Source organism: Microtus pennsylvanicus, chromosome X (genome assembly GCF_037038515.1).
Source record: "Microtus pennsylvanicus isolate mMicPen1 chromosome X, mMicPen1.hap1, whole genome shotgun sequence".
NCBI classification, from domain to species: domain Eukaryota; kingdom Metazoa; phylum Chordata; class Mammalia; order Rodentia; family Cricetidae; genus Microtus; species Microtus pennsylvanicus.
Window position 1 is genome coordinate 30,685,397 of NC_134601.1, and position 19,859 is coordinate 30,705,255.

The following is a 19,859-nucleotide window of genomic DNA, read 5'->3' on the forward strand; positions in this document are numbered from 1 at the left end:
AGAGACCCACATTGGAGCATTGGACAGAAATCTCAAGGTCCAAATCTGGAGCAGGAGAGAGAGCACGAGCAAGGAACTCAGGACCGCGAGGGGTGCACCCACACACTGAGACAATGGAGATGCTCTATCGGGAACTCACCAAGGCCAGCTGGCCTGGGTCTGAAAAAGCCTGGGATAAAACCGGACTCCCTGAACATAGCAGACAATGAGGATTACTGAGAACTCAAGAGCAATGGCAATGGATTTTTGATCATACTGCACGTACTGGCTTTGTGGGAGCCTAGGCAGTTTGGATGCTCACCTTACTAGACCTGGATGGGGGTGGGAGGTCCTTGGACTTCCCACAGGGCAGGGAACCCTGAATGTTCTTGGGCTGACGAGGGAGGGGGACTTGATTGGGGGAAGGGGAGGGGAATGGGAGGCGGTGGCGGGGAAGAGACAGAAATCTTTAATAAATAAATAAATAAATAAAAGATGTAAAAAAAAAAAAAACAAAAAACCCCCAAAGTACTAAAGCATGAAGTATCACCAAGTTGGAGCTGTTCTTGTTTTCTGAGCATATTTCTTTTCTGCATCATTTGGTACCATAACCCTGACTCCTTTAGAAATACAGTTTGGCCATTACTGAGACTGCAAGGACTGGCTAAACAAGTGGCTGTCTTTGTTGGGAATCAACAATCTCTCTCATTACAAGAAAATCCAGACCTGCCAGGGTACTTTAAATTCCCAATTGTGTAAAACCTTTTTAAAGGTTCTGCTGGAGGGTGATGTTACCCAAGACAGCAAGGTCAGCCAGATTTAGGCATTCTTGAGACTTCAATACCAGTCCTTATCAGCAGAGAAAGTACTGAAGGAATGGCAGTCACATAAAATAGTATACTTTGCTAGGTGCCGAAGGTGGAGTACAGTGTATAAACAGGTACTAGTTTTTGAGTGAACCTGTGTAAAACTGTGTGTAGAAAGTTGGTTTTAAGTTGATCCAGTTACATGACTGCATTTAGAAAGATTTATTTATTTTTGAGACAAGAGTTTCAGTATGTAGCTCAGGTTTACTTTAAACTCATGGCAATTCTATTATTCCGTGAGCTCCCAGTGCTGGGATTGCCAGCATAGCGCCTACCATGCTCAGATATATTTCTGTGTTAAATGTTTAAACTTTCTACTTGATTATTTGCTGAGGGATAGCACTGGGCAATATAGTGAATGAGTTCCATCAACCCTGACTACTGGCTTCTAATGTAAGTGAAGGGCTTCATAGCTTACCCCTATGTCTTCCCCCAGGACATCTCAGCTGATCATCTAAGCCCAGAGCTTGAGGACTGGCATTATAGTGAAGGTCAGTGTGTGTACACTTGTGACCCAACCAAGGGATAAGAGTCCAGGAAAAGGTGTTCTTCTACCGTGGATCACATCCTGTGTATATTTGTTGATGGACTGCCAGCTGGATGGAAGCAGGCATCATGAGTGCCAGTGATGGTGATGTAGACCCAGCAGGGGTTGGCTTGAGATGTAGATGAAGGTTGCTGCTGGGCAAGCTTATGTTGAAGTTTTCAGGAGCACTGTAACAGGACAAAGGAAAACCAGCTGGCCAGCCCTGTCTACGGAATGTGTTTTATGTGAAACTAAAGAATCGTTAACAAACAGAAACTGAAATTGTAGGGCATTTTGTTTCAAAAACACCCCCCAAGCATGCATATAAAAAACAAAACAAAACAGGGAGAGTGGTTGGCACTGCCAATTGCTGCCTACCTAGAAGGACTTTTCCATTCACAGTGACTTCTCAAGATTTCCAAATTTAAATCCAGTTGCAGAAGGAATATGCCACGAGGTGTGGTTTTGTGAAATACGATAAGAAGAATGATCCATAAAGGGGAAAGGAGTATGAGCAAGTGAACTTGATGAAAAATGGAGAGTAACTTTAACCACCCACAGGCTTTAATTTTAAAAGTTGAGTGCATTCCGATTGGGGGTCAGGAAAAGAAAGCCAACTAGAAAGGCATGGATCTGCGCTGCGCAAAGGCACACCAAGGGCTTACCCCCTCCTGGACCTTGTTTCTGTCTCCCGTGCTAGCTGACTTTCTGTGGCTAATGCGGAGCGCTGGAGCAGCCTCGGGAGAACAGCTGGAGAAAGTGCACAGAAAGATAAATTAATAGGAGCTCAGTGTAGCAGCAAATTCTAGCGCACAGCGCTCAGCTGACCCGTTAAATGAGCAATCCTGTTAAGTACGTTAATCAGCACGGTCTCGAAAACCCACGGGAATGCTGGGGAAGGGACTTAGGGTAGAAACTGCACTGGGCACCGCTGCCGTCTAGATCCCGCAGGTTCTCGGGCAATAGTCCCTCTCTGTTTTAGCGCTTAAGAGGGTGTTTTGGGGGTTGCCTGGCATCGGGGGAGCAGGTGTTCAGGAGCATGGCTGATGGTTTAAGGAAGAGTGGTCGCAGTTCTCGGTCCGGCTGTGAGACCATTCTCACGTCCCAGAATATTACCTGCCTGATTTAAGGCCTGGGGGACTTGAGAACAGTGGGAGTTTAGGGTCTTTAAAACAGGGGGGACTGGAAAAGGGTTCTCTTAAGTACTGGAAAGCTGAATTATAACCAAAATTAGGCAATCTGGTACCTTCGTTTTTAAAAAACATTAAGTTATGGCCTGAATGGAACCAAGCAGGTGCGTAGCTGGTTGAGCTAGCTTTTGTGTCCAGTGACTGGAACCGGGGACCAGAAAAGCTGAAAAACTTTGCTTTCTTGACTTCCCACACCTGCACTGAGCAAGCTGGTTGCTCGCCTCAACCCTTTTTGGCAGTCTAGGGAAGGACGCTAGACGGCGCTGCAGCGACACGCTTCCCTTCTCCCGGGAAAGGTAAGAGAAGCGCGTTTTTAAACCAGGGGGACTGGGGACTTGGGGTTGGCAGCTTCTCTCCCCCACTCTCTTCATCCGGTCTTCCCTCCTGGCGCTCCCAAATCCAAAGGGGGTGTGAAAGAGGAGGAGGAGCAGAAGCGTCCCTTTGCCGTGACGCGCCAGAGTGGTCCTTCTCTAATTCGCACCTCCTGGTTGCAGTCAGTCAGCCAGGAGGCACCAAACTGTTAGCAAGGAAGCCCAGGCTCTGGGTGACTTCCACTACCCTCCCACTTACCTACTCTAGGCATATTTCGGAGGCGCTAGCGACGGTGGCAGGATGTGAGAAGAGCGCGGGGCTTACTACCCGCACTCCGCTCCTTGAGGGTTGGAGGCAAGTGGCTTCTGAGCACCGACCAGAGGACTCCGGGAAGCGCTGGAGAGGCGCGAAATGCAGGCGGGCCAGCGGGGTTCTTGCGGGCTGCCTGCACCGCAGCCCCGCTGAGCCGCGGGCTCCGCTGTCTTCTGGAGCTCGCTTGCCCCACCAGTCGTGATTGCACCGCGGGCTGAGGCACCCCGCGTCCCGGCGTCCCAGTGTGGTGCGCACCGTTTGGCTTGGACAAGGTGCGGCTGGAACAAGGTTGCACCAAAGCGAAGTCGCTCCGAAGAATCTTGGAGGCGGGCACCTTCGAGAATCCATTCACTAAGCTGAGAGGTGGTACCTGCCATTCGTTAGGACCTAATGATTTAGGAACCCTCCTGTAAACCGTTCCCCTCAGGTTCCCCCCAAAGTCCACGGAAGCGTCACTGAACTCCAGGAATCTTCCGAACTTCCCTGGCATCCTCGTTGACTAAGGACTGGGAGCGGAGGGAATCTGGTGGAGACTTTGTGCCCACTGCTTGGGAGACACCGTCTTCCAAAGGCTTCCCTCATCCCATTCATTTTTCGGAAGCTTTTCTGACCACCATGGAAGCCTGCGCTCTTCGGAACTCCGTCCTCCATCTCGCCCTGGATATGAAACTACACGCCTGAGACCTGCTGGACCTTGCTGGTTGTTTTGCAAGACTCGGGTAAGGCAGACTTGACTCCTGGGACAGAGAGTTGGTTCTTGTGGATAGGCACTCTCGGGCATATGGAAGGCTAAGGCTATAGAAGCAATAGTTGTCCTGCTGGAGTTTCCCCACTTGGAAACGCGCCTGTTTCTTTTTTTTCTCTTTAAGACCTTATTGAAAGTCTAGGGCCAGGGGCTGCTTGCCTATAGGAACCTGCTCGATGAGGTATTTTTCCAGCAAGATCTTTGTGGTCTGTGGGTGAGACGTGGCTTTAGAATCCGAAAGGCAATTTCCCACTGGGTGCTCCCTACTTTGATTTTTAAATATTTTTTCTTTATTTTTATTTTACTTTGTTTTGCCTATGGCCAGAGCAACCATGGAGGCTGGGGTTCAGGTGGTTGCTGAGTGGAGCAGCGGGGATTCCCAATATGGGCTCCTGCATCTGGGAATCCCGGAGCACAAGACTGCTGGTGAACTAGAACCCATCTCTGCCTGTCTTTATTAAAACTTAAAGGAGTGGTTCTGCACACCTTGAGATGCTCTCTTCATCCTGAAATAAAAATTTCCTCCCTGCCGCCTTTAGCAGGGGTTTTCCAGGTTGCACAAACCTTTTCTCACTGTTGCTAGAGGGTGAAGATGACCCATTCTCAAAGTTGCCCCTCAGATTCCTTGTGAGGGGGATCACAGAGAGGCAGTTTAGAAAGAATAACCCTCAAGGGGCTCTTCTTGATTTGAACCTCTGAAATGGAACAAACAGCTTGATGTTACTATCACGTGTGGAAGAAAGAAAAGGAAAGAGAGGGGAGGAGAGAGAGAAGAGAGAGAGAGAGAGAGAGAGAGAGAGAGAGAGAGAGAGAGAGAGAGAGAGAGAACGAAAGAAGAAAGAAAAGTGCTTTGGCAGAGAGATCTGGAAAGCTGAGCACTGAGCATATGTTACAGTTCTCTGCTTCAGTCGTTGTTTCTTCTGGTCCTCGGAGTTACCCCCAACCTAGTGCATCCTAGGGACTTAGGAGAAGACATTAGTAAACAAGTATTTGAGACTCGATTCTTCCCTGCAAAAGTTGCTATTGCTATAAAGGACAGGAAAAGTTCAGCTAGACTAAAAGCTACCTGGAATTTACAAAAGGGGTGGCAGTGTGGGAAAGGGGGGCTGTTTAAGCCTATCGTGCTGGTGAAGAGGACGCAGTACCTGCGCATCACCAACATACTCAGTCACAGATTGTGCAGACTCCCCAGGAGTAATACTGCTTCTTTTCTGGCCAGGGGAAGCATGTGGTGCAAACAAGACAGACCCAAAGAAGGGAGAGAGAGGAAAGATGTTCTTGAAATGGTACAAGTTTCTTAGACATTGTACAGTCCCTGGAAAGGAGGGAATTAAGTGTCTAGGACAGTTGTAGGGGGTTGGGGACCATTTAAACCACTGGCACTTCTGTATCCCCACACAGTTGTTGGTGGGCATAGGCTGTCCCTAACAATTTCAGGGCTTGTAGGTCTTACGGTGATAATGCTATGCTCTGCCTACAGGGTCACAGACACTTTGCTTTCTCTGTTTTCCTTCTTGTTTTGTGGCTCCCAACACGTTCTTCTTCCCCCGATGGAAATCAGGCAATTAGCCTGGGACCTAGGGAGCTGCAAATTCCCAGGTGTTTCAAAGTCTAGGTTTCAGATGGCTTTGCCTGCCATTACTCCAGTCAATCCTTTCTGTTTCCTTCGCCAGCTCAGCTATGTGGCCCCACTGATCTCCCACAGCTCAGTGGCAGGACCTGAAGCAGTGGCTACAGCTCTGAGCTGCTAGCTTACTTTATAAACTTTCCGATCTGCGGGCTACACTGGGCTAAACAGCCCCAAATTCCCAGACTGAAAGAGGATGATTTGAATAGAAAACATTTAAATTTGGACAAAAGACTACGGCGTCAAAGGCTCACCCTGGCTCAAGCACGCTAGCCCCAGCTGGCAGGAAGGGCGAGCAAGTGGCAACTAGAGTTCATATGCAGCCTTAGCTGGCTGGGCTTTTGCCCCACAGACTGGGGCCAGGCATTAGAGCATTAGCATTGGAATTTAAAAACCTTTGGGAGGTAGATGCCCTCAGGTTGAACATTGGTATATTTTCAGTTTCTGAGGGCTCTTACCACTGTTGTGTGCAGGAGCTAAAACGATCCTGAGGTGGGGTTCGGGGGAATTGAGGTGTTTGGACATTGGCTTTTGCAGGTGTCTAGGTTTAACAAATAGTGGCCTAAACCACAGCTACTCAAGTGAATGCAAGCTTCTTGTTTGTCCACAACAGGAAATAAAGCCTGGACACACATTCATTGCTTTCAAGTGTCAGCTGATAATCTAGCTACTTGGGAAACAGCTCGAGTTATTCACCTGAAATACGTATCCACAGGTGCAAGTCCAAATGAGGTTTTCTTTAATTTTAAGAAAACATGCTACGAAGGACCTGGCCATATGAAAACAGGGAATTATAAGATGACAATGCCAGTCTTGTTTGAGGTAATAAATGTTGCTTTATTTAAAATATTGGATTGTATAATTTAGGGAAGTGGCTCAGTGCAAAACATTTGCTATTTGGAAAAAATATGGGGAAAGCTGGGAAAGAAAAATGAGTCAAAATGTGATTGAAATGATCATACACTTCAGTAAAAATGGAATTCTGTGTTCACATCTGTTCCTTGGAAGAAATGTGCTGTGCTGATATGAATAGATTCCATGACAGTTGTAGCAGTATGCGGACTCTAAGGGGAAACGGCGTTCTGTTCCTCATATCTGAGTACGTCTGTGGCTGTGGTAGGAAAGATCGTATGAGGGTCAGTGGAAACACACACACACACACACACACACACACACACACACACACACACACACTGCCTTCTCCCTTTGAGAAGTGCAGTCCTTTGTGAAATGGCAATGTAGTAAAGTAGAAATATTATTAAACACTTTACAGTTTGAACTCTTTAGCAATGAAATGCAAAAGTAAGGAAAATCTGTACCTAACCTTTAAGTGTGTACTAACAGGACTTCTCCGGTCAAGTTTCTACCTATCATTGTTAAAAGATCCATTTTCTGTTCCACAGAACCTGGCTTTGGCCACCCTCCTACCTCATATTTCCCCTTAAATCTCCCATCTTGAAGTTTCTGTACCTTGGCTTCTTGCCTGATTTTCATTTTTTACATGATTTGTTTTATTATTTGGCTATCCTATAAGCATATAAAATATAATTTATTGACATATATACTAGATTCATTTTAAGACACCAAGTATACCAAAATCCACAGATGTTCATGGCCTTTATATAAAATGACATATTTCCTATGACTTGTATATATTCTTCCATATACTTTAGATCATCACCCAATTACTTATACCCAATACAGTCAGTGATATATATATATATATAATTTAAATTATATATAATTTAATCTAGCTAATATATTTTTTATATATTAACTTGTTTTAGGGAATAATGGCAAAATAAAGTCTATACTTGTTAATTTACAGATATATTTTTTCTGAATATGTTTTATTCATTAATAATAAATCTATGACAGATGCAGAACTCATGGATATGGATATGGAAGGCAAACTGGACTCAAACAATAATTTGATGTTTTCTCTCAAGTAAAGTTTTTGTCTGCTTCCTTTATTGATTCTGTTATTTCTTATTCTCAGAACTTGTTTCATTCATGTTTCTGTAATCTTTTATTTAATTATATACTTTTAGCTTCGTCTCTAGAATGTTTTCTATGCTTTTCAGCATTACTGCTACCACTCAGTTCTTCTATATTCTTGACAGGTTCTATTATAAAAGTTTCTACTTCCTGTCTTTGGTTCACTCTCCAGAAAATGTTTTTACTAATCTTCTGAGGCTCATTTGGTTCTTTCCTTTCCTGAATTATTGTCTTAGTTAGGGTTTCTATTGTTGTAAAGAGATACTATGACTACAGTAACTTTTATAATGGAAAACATTTAATTGGGGCTGGCTTACAGTTTCAGGGGTTTAGTTCATTATAATAACAGGAGGCATGGTAGTATGCAGGCAGACATGGTTGAGAGTTCTACATCAGGATCTGCAGGGAGCAGGAAGAGAGAGAGAGAGAAGGAGAGGGGAGGGAGGGAGGGAGGGAGGGAGGGAGGGAGAGAGAGAGAGAGAGAGAGAGAGAGAGAGAGAGAGAGAACAAGTCAATGATCCTAGCTGGAGCATTTGAGACTTCAAAGCCCAGCCCCAGTGACACACATACCATAGAAGCTCAATTTTGTGGATTCTCACATCAATACCTATTCCAGCAAGGCCATGCCTCCTAATAGGGCCACACCCTGTGAGGCTGTGGAGGCCATTTTCTTTCAAACCACCACATTCATTGAAATAATTAAATCTAGCCAAACAGCTATAAAAGTTTATACATTCCTATTTTATATAATTACCGTGTGAAGATTTAAAAATAAAGTCAGAATGAGGCTAGAAACTTGAGCCTTCTCAATTTTAGTAACTGCACAATTATTTTATAATTAAAATAGTTTAACTATGTAAATGTATTGAGTAACTAATGAATGGATTCTAAGCAGTACAGGTTGGTGTCAAGTTTAAATAATTTCTAACAATTCGAGTTGCTGGGTACATTATGTAGATGGCTTTTTAACTGTAGAACGTTATCTACTATTGTAACCTATGTGCTGGCATGACCAATAATTTATTGGGGGCTCAAATTTCAGTTTTGAGACATACTAGATGATAATTGTTACTAATTTAGAAAAAAATGTATTATCCCTCTCATATCTAGTGATCCATGTAATGTATTGCCTCTTTTCAATTTATAGTCAGAAATAATGTTTTCTTTTTATTAGCTTTTTGAGATTTATTTTATTTTATATATATAGGTATTTTGCCTGCATGGATGTCTGTGTAAAACATATATGCAGTACTAGACGAGCCCAGAAGGAGGGCATTGGATATCCTGAAACTGCAGTGTTAAGTTAGAGTGAACCATCATGTGTGTGCTTGGAATTAAACCCAAGAACTTCACAAGAGCAGCCATTATTATTAAGTGCTTAGCCTTCTACCAGTTATTATCTTTTCTAATAACTGTGGCAGTAATATTTTCTTCTTTTGTGTTAAGTACTGTTTTCAAGTTGGTTTCTTTACTATGACTTACTTGGATGGGTGTCAATGTAGGAAACATCTAGGTCATACTTTTTAATGGATTTTAACATTTATGCTGTACTTGGTTTGTGCTCTTTTTAATGACTTCCTCCTTTCTGTACCTTGCTTAATGCTTATAATAATCTTGTGAAGGGGGTCACATTTCTAAGTTGTAAAACTGTATTTTATTGTGACCACATATCTATTTTTCCTCCGAGGTCATAATCTCAGAGGACAGTGATTTGATAAAATGTTATTCTCTCTTTATTAGCTACGAAGCTATGTTTGAGTTCTTTGTCCAGATTTCTAAGGCCTTTTAAATTCAGTCTTATCTGCTTCATAAGCCTTATTTCTTTTTCCTGCACGTATAATGATCTAGACCAGACCACTTACCATCCCATGTGACCTTTGTTACTCATCCTCTGTGCCTTCTTTATGTCATTCCTTCATTATTCCTTTTCCTCTCTGATCTACTATTTTCCCTGTTGAACACGAACCATATTCTTGAGGCAGTTTAATTATCACCTCTTTCAAATGCCCTATAGCAAAAATAATTTCTCTCTTCTTAGAATTTCCCCTGTGCTTTGTTATTTTCTATTCTATGACTTTGACCTTGTTATGCAACAATTACTGTTATTTGTGTATCATTTATCTCCCTCAGTAAATTTTAAACATTGTTAAGGCTGTACTACTTGTTTTATTTGTACAGTGACAATCGTACAGAACACGTCCATCACATTTTTCTAGCGGGGTTGGCTTTAAGAACATAGGACCAGTTAGATTTTAGCATTTGACTAAAGGTCTGTATCTACAAGATAGTTTCAAATTAAGTGGGAAATGGTCAGGTCTATTGTCCATCAATAGTTCTATGAAATATTATGGTAGGGCCATTTAAAAATTGCTGTAATCTAGATGGGTTCTATCCAATAAACAAGAGACCGTGCAAATTTAAGTTGATTGTATTTAAGTAAAATAAATTTCTTGTCATCAGTCCATTAGGCATATTTTGAGTGCTCAGTTTCATATGCAGCTAGTGATTATCTTATTGGAATGTGGAGCTGCAGCACACTGAAATTACCTTAAAGAGTTACATTGGATTTATTTCTGTCAGTACATGTACACAAAGGTTTATATTTTCGCCAGCTTATGCAACTGTTCAAAGTTCACAGTGTCCTTCTCAGAAGACAAGTGAATTTGTAATATTATGGAATCATTTTGATTCTTTTGCCAGAAAATTGGATATTTATGTTTCTCCAAACACTAAATTCCCAATAAAGATGTGAAGAAAAAATTACAAGGAACTCATGCTACTACATATAAATTACACTGGACAAATGATATAAAGCCTGTGGTATTTATGTAAGATGCATTTTTTTTCTGAGACAGGATTTCTCTGTAGTTTTGGAGCCTGTCCTGGAACTAGCTCTTGTAGACCAGGCTGGTCTCAAACTCACAGAGATCCGCCTGCCTCTGCCTCCCAAGTGCTGGGATTAAAGATGTGCACCACAACCACCTGGTGGTATTTATGTAGGAATAGACAAAAAAATGTAATATTACAGTGTCTAAAGAATAAACTCAAGAATGTGAGGGCGATCTCACATTCTGTCACCCCATTGATCACCATGGTTGATTTGGCTGATCTGCCTGGCTAGGCGGGTGTCTCCTTCCTCCTTCATCACTCTATGTGCCTTCCTCCTGAAGCTCCAAGCTTGGTGGAAAAGGATGACCTTTCTGGAATAGAGGAGGACCGGTCTTCGGTCAAGGGTATATGAGTAGCAGTGCTCCTTGCTAGAACCTTCAAACAAGCTCTCAAGAATAAACTCAAGTATACTCTGGATTTTAAGAAATGGTAAATGAGAAATTCTAAATTTACACAGAAGGAAAATGCAGATTTAATAAATATGTTTATGGCAGCAAGTCTAGAAGTAAAAGAGAATTTTAATAAAGGCACACCCATGTTCATTTTTTAAAATCAATGTAATTGCAGCTGAATAAAATATCTAAATGTGAAAAAATAGAAAAATGAAACAAAGGCATTAAAAATATTCTATATTTTAAAGCATTTTATTTGCTAGTATTTTATAACCTAGAGATGAAGAAGGGCTTTCTTCAATCATTTCATGAAAACTGAAGACACATTTACCCTTCAGAAATGCCAAAATCTGCTATATAGAACATTGGGTGGAATATAAAAATAATTTTGAGAGACTATGACTGATCTAATGTTCCATTTAAATTATTTCATTTCTAGAGGTTGATCTGATGTCCCACAAAAATAAGAAACACCTTCATTGATTTCACAGGTTCACTAAGGACTTATTCTAAGGTGATAATGGAAATTATTAAAATATGTAAACAAGTCCTGTTTCTAGTAGCAATTGCTTATCTCAATATAAACTTCTCAGATGTGCAAACTATGGCAGTAAATATTATATAAGTTGAAAGATAAACTAGTCAAAATTAGGCGACAACTTCAGAAGAATTTAAGGGTTAAATAAAAAATAAGAAGAGAAAAATATAAGTAAAAGTAATGGGAGAATCATTTTCTAATAATAAAATAATAAATAATCTATAGTTAATTTTACGTAAACACATATATGTTTGTTTATTCTTGTGTGTCTGAAACATAAAAAAAGATAAACTGAAACATCTAATATATAACAGATATAGGTCTACAATTTGCTCTCAAGTGTAACTTGTGCAAACTACATTGTAAACATATCTTACACATTCTATGAAGTTCTCAAATGCTTTCAAACATAATAGATGCTTGAATTTTCTTGGAAGTGGAAAATTACATTTAACATCACTTCTCAGTTCTTTTTTTAAAATTTATTTATTTATTAAAGATTTCTGTCTCTTCCCTGCCACTGCCTCCCATTTCCCTCCCCCTCCCCCAATCAAGTCCCCCTCCCTTTTCAGCCCGAAGAGCAATCAGGGTTCCCTGCCTTGTGGAAAGTCCAAGGAACCCCCACCTCCATCCAGTTCTAGTAAGGTGAGCATCCAAACTGCCTAGGCTCCTACAAAGCCAGTACGTGCAGTAGGATCAGAAACCCATTGCCATTGTTCTTGAGTTCTCAGTAGTCCTCATTGTTCGCTATGTTCAGCTAGTCCGGTTTTATCCCAGTCTTTTTCAGACCCAGGCCAGCTGGCCTTGGTGAGTTCCCAATAGAACATCCCCATTGTCTCAGTGTGTGGGTGCACCCCTCGCAGTCCTGAGTTCCTTGCTCGTGTTCTCTCTCCTTCTGCTCCTGATTTGGACCTTGAGATTTCAGTCCAGTGCTCCAATGTGGGTCTCTGTCTCTGTCTCCTTTCATCGCCTGATGAAGGTTAATATTCAGGAGGATGCCTATATGTTTTTCTTTGGGTTCTCCTTATTTAGCTTCTCTAGGATCACTAACTCTAGGCTCAATATCCTTTGTTTATGGCTAGAAACCAAATATGAGTGAGTACATCCCATGCTCCTCTTTTTGGGTCTGGCTTACCTCACTCAGGATAGTGTTTTCTATTTCCATCCATTTGCATGCAACAGGAGACCACTTCCTACATATAACCCCAGTAGCACAGACATTAAGGATCTCATTAAAAAAATGGGACCTCCTGAGACTGAGAAGCTTCTGTAAAGCAAAGGACACTGTCGCTAAGACACAAAGGCAACCCACTGACTGGGAGAAGATCTTCACCAAACCCACAACTGACAAAGGTCTGATCTCCAAAATATATAGAGAACTCAAGAAACTAGACCGTAAAAGGCTAATCAACCCAATTATAAAATGGGGCACGGAGCTGAACAGAGAATTCTCAACAGAAGAAGTCCAAATGGCCAAAAAACACTTAAGGTCATGTTCAACTTCCTTAGCGATTAGGGAAATGCAAATCAAGACAACTTTAAGATACCATCTTACACCTGTCAGAATGGCTAAAATAAAAAACACCAAGGATAGCCTTTGCTGGAGAGTTTGTGGAGAAAGGGGTACACTCATCCATTGCTGGTGGGAATGCAAACTTGTGCAACCACTTTGGAAAGCAGTGTGGCGGTTTATCAGGAAATTTGGGATCAACTTACCCCTGGACCCAGCAATACCACTCTTGGGAATATACCCAAGAGAGGCCTTATCATACAACAAAAATATATGCTCTATTATGTTCATAGCAGCATTGTTTGTAATAGCCAGAACCTGGAAACAACCTAGATGCCCTTCAATGGAAGAATGGATGAAGAAAGTATGGAATATATACATATTAGAGTACTACTCAGCAGTAAAATACAAGGGCTTCTTGAATTTTGCATGCAAATGGATGGAAATAGAAAACACTTCTCAGTTCTTTTAACATACCTTTTAATGAATGATTCTGATTCTAAGTACTGTTCTAATTGGCTTGTATGTATTAATTCACTTCATTCTCACAAATTATTGTATTGAAAGTTAAGTGGGTAGTATCTTTTTTATTCATCTTTATTGAGCTCTACATTTTTCTCTGCTCCCCGGCCTGCCTCTCCCCTCCCCCTTTTAAACCTTCCCACTTCAACTCTCCCCCTAGGTCCCCATGCTCCCAATTTACTCAGGAGATCTTGTCTTTTTCTACTTTCCATGTAGATTAGATCTATCTAAGTCTCTCTTAGTGTCCTCATTGTTGTCTAAATTCTCTGGGATTGTGGTTTGTAGGCTGGTTTTCTTCGATTTATGTTTAAAAACCACCTATGAGTGAGTACATATGATAACTGTCTTTCTGTATCTAGGTTACCTCACTCAAAATGATGTTTTCTAGCTTCATCCATTTGCCTGCAAAATTCAAGATATTGTTATTTTTTCTGTTGTGTAGTACTCCATTGTGTAAATGTACACATAGTCCAATAAAAAAAATGGAGTACAGACTAAACAGAGAACTCTCAACAGAGAAATCTGAAATGGCTGAAAAACATTAAGGAAATGCTCAACATCCTTAGTCATCAGAGAAATGCAAATCAAAACAACTCTGAGATTCCATCTTCCACCTGTAAGAATGGGCAAGATCAAAAACACTGATGACAACTTATGCTGCAGAGGTTGTGGGGAAAAGGGAACACGTCTGCATTGCTGGTGGGAATGCAAGCTGGTACAGCCCCTTTGGATATCAGCGTGGTGATTTTTCAGAAAATTAGGAAACAATCTTCCTCAAGACCCAGTAATACCACTATTGGGTATATACTCAAAGGATCCTCAATTGTGTCACAAGGACATCTGCTCACCTATGTTCATAGCAACATTATTTGTCATAGCCAGAACCTGGAAACAACCTAAATGCCCCTCGACTGAAATATGGATGAGGAAAATGTGGTCCATTTACTCAATAGTATCTGTTTGAATTACAAGTCTCTAATCCCAGGACATTGAGAAGAGTGGTAAAGCATTCTACTGCTGAGACATATACTCAGCCTGGTAGTAATTTCACTATTATTTTTCAGAAGGGAAAATTTGAACACGAAATTTGGTACATTTTTCTAAAGTTTAGTATATAAAACTGATTAACAAAGAGGCCACATGTTTGAAAGAGAGCAAAGACAGGTATATGGGAGGGTTTTGACCAAGGGAAGGGAAGGGAGACATGATGTAATTATATTATAATCTCACAAGAAAAGACAAATAATTCTTGAAGTCAAAGTACTCTTGTAATGGCTGTCTGTGGTGAAACCAAGCCAGACTAGCTTTGAAAACCATGCATTTAAATATGACACATAACTATATATACATATATATGTAGAGTGTTAACAGATTTTCAAATTTTCTATAATTGGGATGTGTGATTTCTTTATCACAGCATACATGGTATCAACTTCAATTAAAGGTTTAAGTTAAATCAGACATAATTCTTTTATTTTTTTATTTTCTTAAAAGTATCCTAAAATATTAGTACCATGACACATGTTAATAAAAAAACTCAGGTATTATTTGCAGGTGGTAATGGAATTCTGTTCCCATAAAGGTAATGCATTTGGTAAATAATGGGGAAATGGCATAATACACGAGAAAGTTGCACTTTAAAAGGTAAAATGTACAATAATTTCATATCTGAGGCTTATTCTTTCTTTTTAATATTGCTTCCTTTCTTATCTAGCCTAAACTTCATAGTGTGCTACTCTTGCTGATCTGCTCATCGTGCTCTGCATTTATTATCTGGTCAATAAACCTACAGATAATTTCCCATTCTTGTATCAAGCCTATGATCACTTTCTCTGCTCCAGTATTTGTATTGCTGAATCCTTCCAGTGAAGATATGTATGCCAGGACCTACCTGTTCTTTTTTTTTTTTTTTTTTTTTTGGATTTTCGAGACAGGGTTTCTCCTTAGCTTTTGGTTCCTGTCCTGGAACTAGCTCTTGTAGACCAGGCTGGCCTTGAACTCGCAGAGATCCACCCGCCTCTGCCTCCCCAGTGCTGGGATTAAAGGTGTGTGCCACCACCGCCCGGCCCTACCTGTTCTTAAACCAGTGCTTGGTTTACGACTACATCTGGGTCCCACAGCGCTGCTAAGCAGATTTTATGTGAACCCATTCATTCTTCTGGACCATCTGTTTCCCATGAAAGTTATTCCAAACACTGACCACATATTTCTATTCAAGAATATACTCTTGCATGGTTAGACTTGACTTTTTGGTGTATTCATACTCTTTATTATTTATGCCCTTTCACTTATTAACCCAACTTTCCTAGTGCTTTGTTCAAAGTAAATAATTCGCAGTATCTTATATTTTAGAATTACATAACCTTAATTTTCTTCATGGATATGTTAAAATTAAACACTAAGAAGGATTTCCCTCCAATTTAAGCAAAGAAGAGAGAGAACATGCTTATGCAAATTTGCTGTAGATTTAGTGGATGGATGAAAAGAGCTTTTGTTGGACTTCTTTTCTCACTGTTAAATACCAGGCACTGTCATTTGTTGAGACTAAATTGCGAGGGAGTTGGTAAGAAAATTTGTATTATTGAAGTAGAACTTCAGAATTTGAAGGGAAGAGGACACTAATAAACACTAATAAAAAGAGACGGTGTGTGTAGCATTGGGTGCTCAAATGAAGATGGAAGTTACCAGTTTGTATGTATCGCTTCTTCATGCTGTGCTCGGTGTGATAAGGGAAGCAGTGGACAGATGTGCTGATCTGTGTCTGGACTTTTGTCAGAAGATTCAGTAGAAGAGCAATGGAACAAAGAACTGAATATAGTGTAAGTTGCACGAAGCGATAGGCCAGGAATTAAAACTATACAGGAAGAGGACATATTGTGAGGTGGGAAGAGAGTAGAGAGATAGTTAGGATCTGTGTGACACTAACTTAAGAATAGGTGAGGCAAGCTAGTAGTGATCTGAGTGCATATGAGCAGAATATCTAAGAATTGGAATCTTAGTCTAGGTAAAGCTCAATAGTTGACTACTTACAAGTAAAAGAAAAAAATTTATGAAGAATAATACTTTCTAAATGGGTAAAGTTGGAAGGGATTCTTACACACACACACACACACACACACACACACACACACACACACGTCACTTGTGTATATAAAATAATACATAGTTTAAAATGGACAGAAAAATTTAGATTGTTTCTAAATTGATGCATTATGGGGAAAAGATAAAAAGGAGTAAAGAGGTGATTGTTTTCTTCACACGTGTTTTTGTTTAATTATAATAAAGTGCTATTTTATAGTTTAAAATTCAAAATAATGAGGGAAAAATGAAAAAAAAAGTGGCTACTCCATCATTCTTTTCTAACACGTGGTAATGCGTTTGTACTGAGTCTTTCTGATAGGCATAGTAATTTTCATTAAAAAATTTCCTACTGCCTTTTAGTCATGGTGGTAGCTCCTGTAATTTATAATTTCCTTCTGATAGAAAACTTGGCAGAAAGTGTATTCTAAAAGAAAAAGAAGACCTGGCTCCTTTAAATAGATCACAGTGGGTGTATAGAATTGTTCTAGGACCTTGGGCAGGAAATGTCACCACAGGGCTACGTTAGTCACCAAAGCCTATGGTTGAAGATTGTTCCCTACTTAGGAGATTTTTCAACATTTGGGTCAGGAACCAGAGATCTCCCTCCTGGGTCTAGTGTTCTTTTCATAGGCATTGCATTTTTTTAAACTTTATACTTTTATCAAATACTACCTGAAAGAGACCCGTTAGTCATTTAGTTCACAAAGGACCAAGCTTAAAGAAGTAACTATTTTGCTGAGCATATATGGTGTGTCAGTCACTGATGGTTGTAAAGAAAGTCCACGAAGCTCCTATTTGCAGGGATAAGAAGATGTGCTAAGAGAGAGTAGTCAAGGTACCTGAAAGTGCTGTGTTGAGATTCCTAACCTCAATTCCCTGTCATTATCCCTACACCATGCTCTGCAACCTTTAGTGTGGCACTTTCCCAGATGGACCCAAAGTTCTTTGTCTGTACAGTGGGAAGACTGGATTGGATCAATGATTTTCAGAGTTTAGTATGCATTTGAATTATCTGGGGTGCTTATTACAGAGGCACCTTCCTGTGGCCTCCAAGTCTGATTTATTGAATTAGATTATCTGGGAGGGGGAGGACAGAAATAGGCATTTTAACAAGCTCCCCTGGTAATTCAGATACAAGTGGTTCTTGAAACACATTTTTGAGAAACTTTGGACTTTATAGTCTTTTCCGGTTCTAGTATTCAATTGCATGCCATCCAGGTAGCTTTGGTAGGGATGCGCTGAAAGGAAAATGTTGGCTAGGAAGATGAATTTTCGCATTCAGTAACCCTGGAGTCAGCAAATACTTATTAAGTCTCCATTTTCTGCCTATTGCATACTAGTTTCTCCATATATATTTTATTGATTTTCATGTCTCAGAAAGAACCTAGGGAATAATCACCTAATAGAGAGTAATGCTACTATTGTGGACTGGCGAGATGACTCAGTAGATAAAGGTGCTTGCTGCCAAGTCTGATAACCTTAGTTTTGTTCTCAGGACCCAAAGGGAAGGACACAACCTACTTGGACAAATTGTCCTGACCTCCACACAAGCACTGTGGAACATGAACACCTACCCACATGCATACAAGTGAGTGTAAATGAACACATGCAATAAAAATGTAAATAGTGATATTTTACATATCTGGATCAGTACATAGTGATGTGAATATAAATTAGAACTTGATAGAGAAACTGATTGAGACTAGAGAGTTGATTTAGCTGTTAAAAACACTTGTTGGTCTTCTAGAGGACTCAGCTTTAGTTCCCAGACCCATATGATGGTTGACAGCCATCTGTTACTCCAGTCCCAGGGACCTGTTCCTCTCTTCTGGCCTCCAAAGTATGAGGCTTGCACATGGTACACACACATAGGTGCAGGCAAAACACTTGTATACACCAAATAAATTAAAAATCTAAAAGTCTTTTTTAAAAAGAAATTGATTATAAATAACCTACAAAATAGTAAAACAACCCAAAATATCTGCCAGTTTGTGAGTAGATAGGCAAGTTGTTATATTTGCATACATACCGCAATTATAAATGCCAACAGAAAAGGAATTAAACACTGTTACAGTACAGATGAGATTCGAAAACATTAGACTAAGTGAAGGGAATTAAATATGAAAGAATTCACCATATAATTGTCTTTATATGAAATGTTCACAGTAGTCAAATTAATGGGGGTAGTAAATTATTTTCCTAGGCTAGGGTTGATTTAAGCAGTTGGGTAAATAGGGTATAATTAACAATTAGTGTTGTGTTCATTTTCTGTTGACAAAAATGTCATAAAATGGTTGTGTTTGCAAATTCTGAATAGTCTAAAATTTAGTGAATAATTGTCAATGGATGAACTTACTATCTACAAAGCATATTACAGTTCGTAATTGGAAGAAAATATAATATTAAAATATATAAAGTTCAAGATATGTATTATATATAAAATATAAGTATATATAAAATATAAAGCTTGAAGAAACTATAATAATCCTTAATATAAATGGAAGCATGTCTGAGGATGTGACTTACTGGTAGAGTACTTGTCTAGCATGCACAAGTCTCTAGCACCAAATTATAAATAGAAACTTAAACTGTTGCTAGTTTTATCAGTCTTTTTAATGCATATATTAAAAACTATGTTCTAACTCCAATGGGACTTAGGAGCCAATCCTCCTAAGGAATCGGTTAGTTAATAGCATGTCAACATTTGTTGCATTTGCTTTAATTAAATCCAATGATTTCTATACATTTTCAAAACACAGGAATGGATATGGTTACACTTGGACTTACTAGATTTTGTAGCTGTGAAAATAGCAAGAGAGATTGCTTGTGTTGAACAGAGATTTCACAATGGAGCGCTCCCAATGCAGAATTATTTAGGGAGAGTATAATTGTACTTTAGACTGAATAAAAAAATGGCATATGCTTTAAATTTCCTGTCTATTACAGGCAGGTGTTCTTTGATCATGACCTCTTTGTGCTGGAATGCAGGTCTCGGTGTCACAGGACCTGGTGCTTTCTTTTAGAATGTATAATTTTAGGAAAGAAGCATCCCTTTCTCCTGACTCTGATGTGAGTATACTGCACAGAACTTATTGACTCTTTATTGATGTTAAATTCCTCTACAATGTTTCTCTTGGGAAGTTAGAAAGGGCCATCACTCAAATAAGATTATTTTGTCTTTACATAATATGTACAGATGCAGCCTCTAACCCCCCCCCACGAGAACCATGTGAAGAGTTTAATGCCTAAATATTAATCACATATCCAAAACTATTAATTAGTGACTGGGCTGCAAACTGTAAAGAGATTAGTAGTATATATATATATATATAGGAATATAGATTTAGATATAAAATCAGCACCCCTTACAGA

General features: G+C 40.0%; 1 protein-coding gene across 1 annotated transcript in view; it reads left to right on the forward strand.

The window, feature by feature from the left end:
• Window positions 1-2,851: 2,851 nt before the first annotated feature.
• Il1rapl2 (interleukin 1 receptor accessory protein like 2) overlaps window positions 2,852-19,859 on the forward strand; it is a 1,189,456-nt gene continuing 1,172,448 nt past the window's right edge. Inside the window, exon 1 of the mRNA XM_075958150.1 lies at window positions 2,852-3,904. The gene's annotated coding sequence lies outside the window, so the exon portion shown is untranslated. The remainder of the gene's footprint in view (window positions 3,905-19,859) is intronic.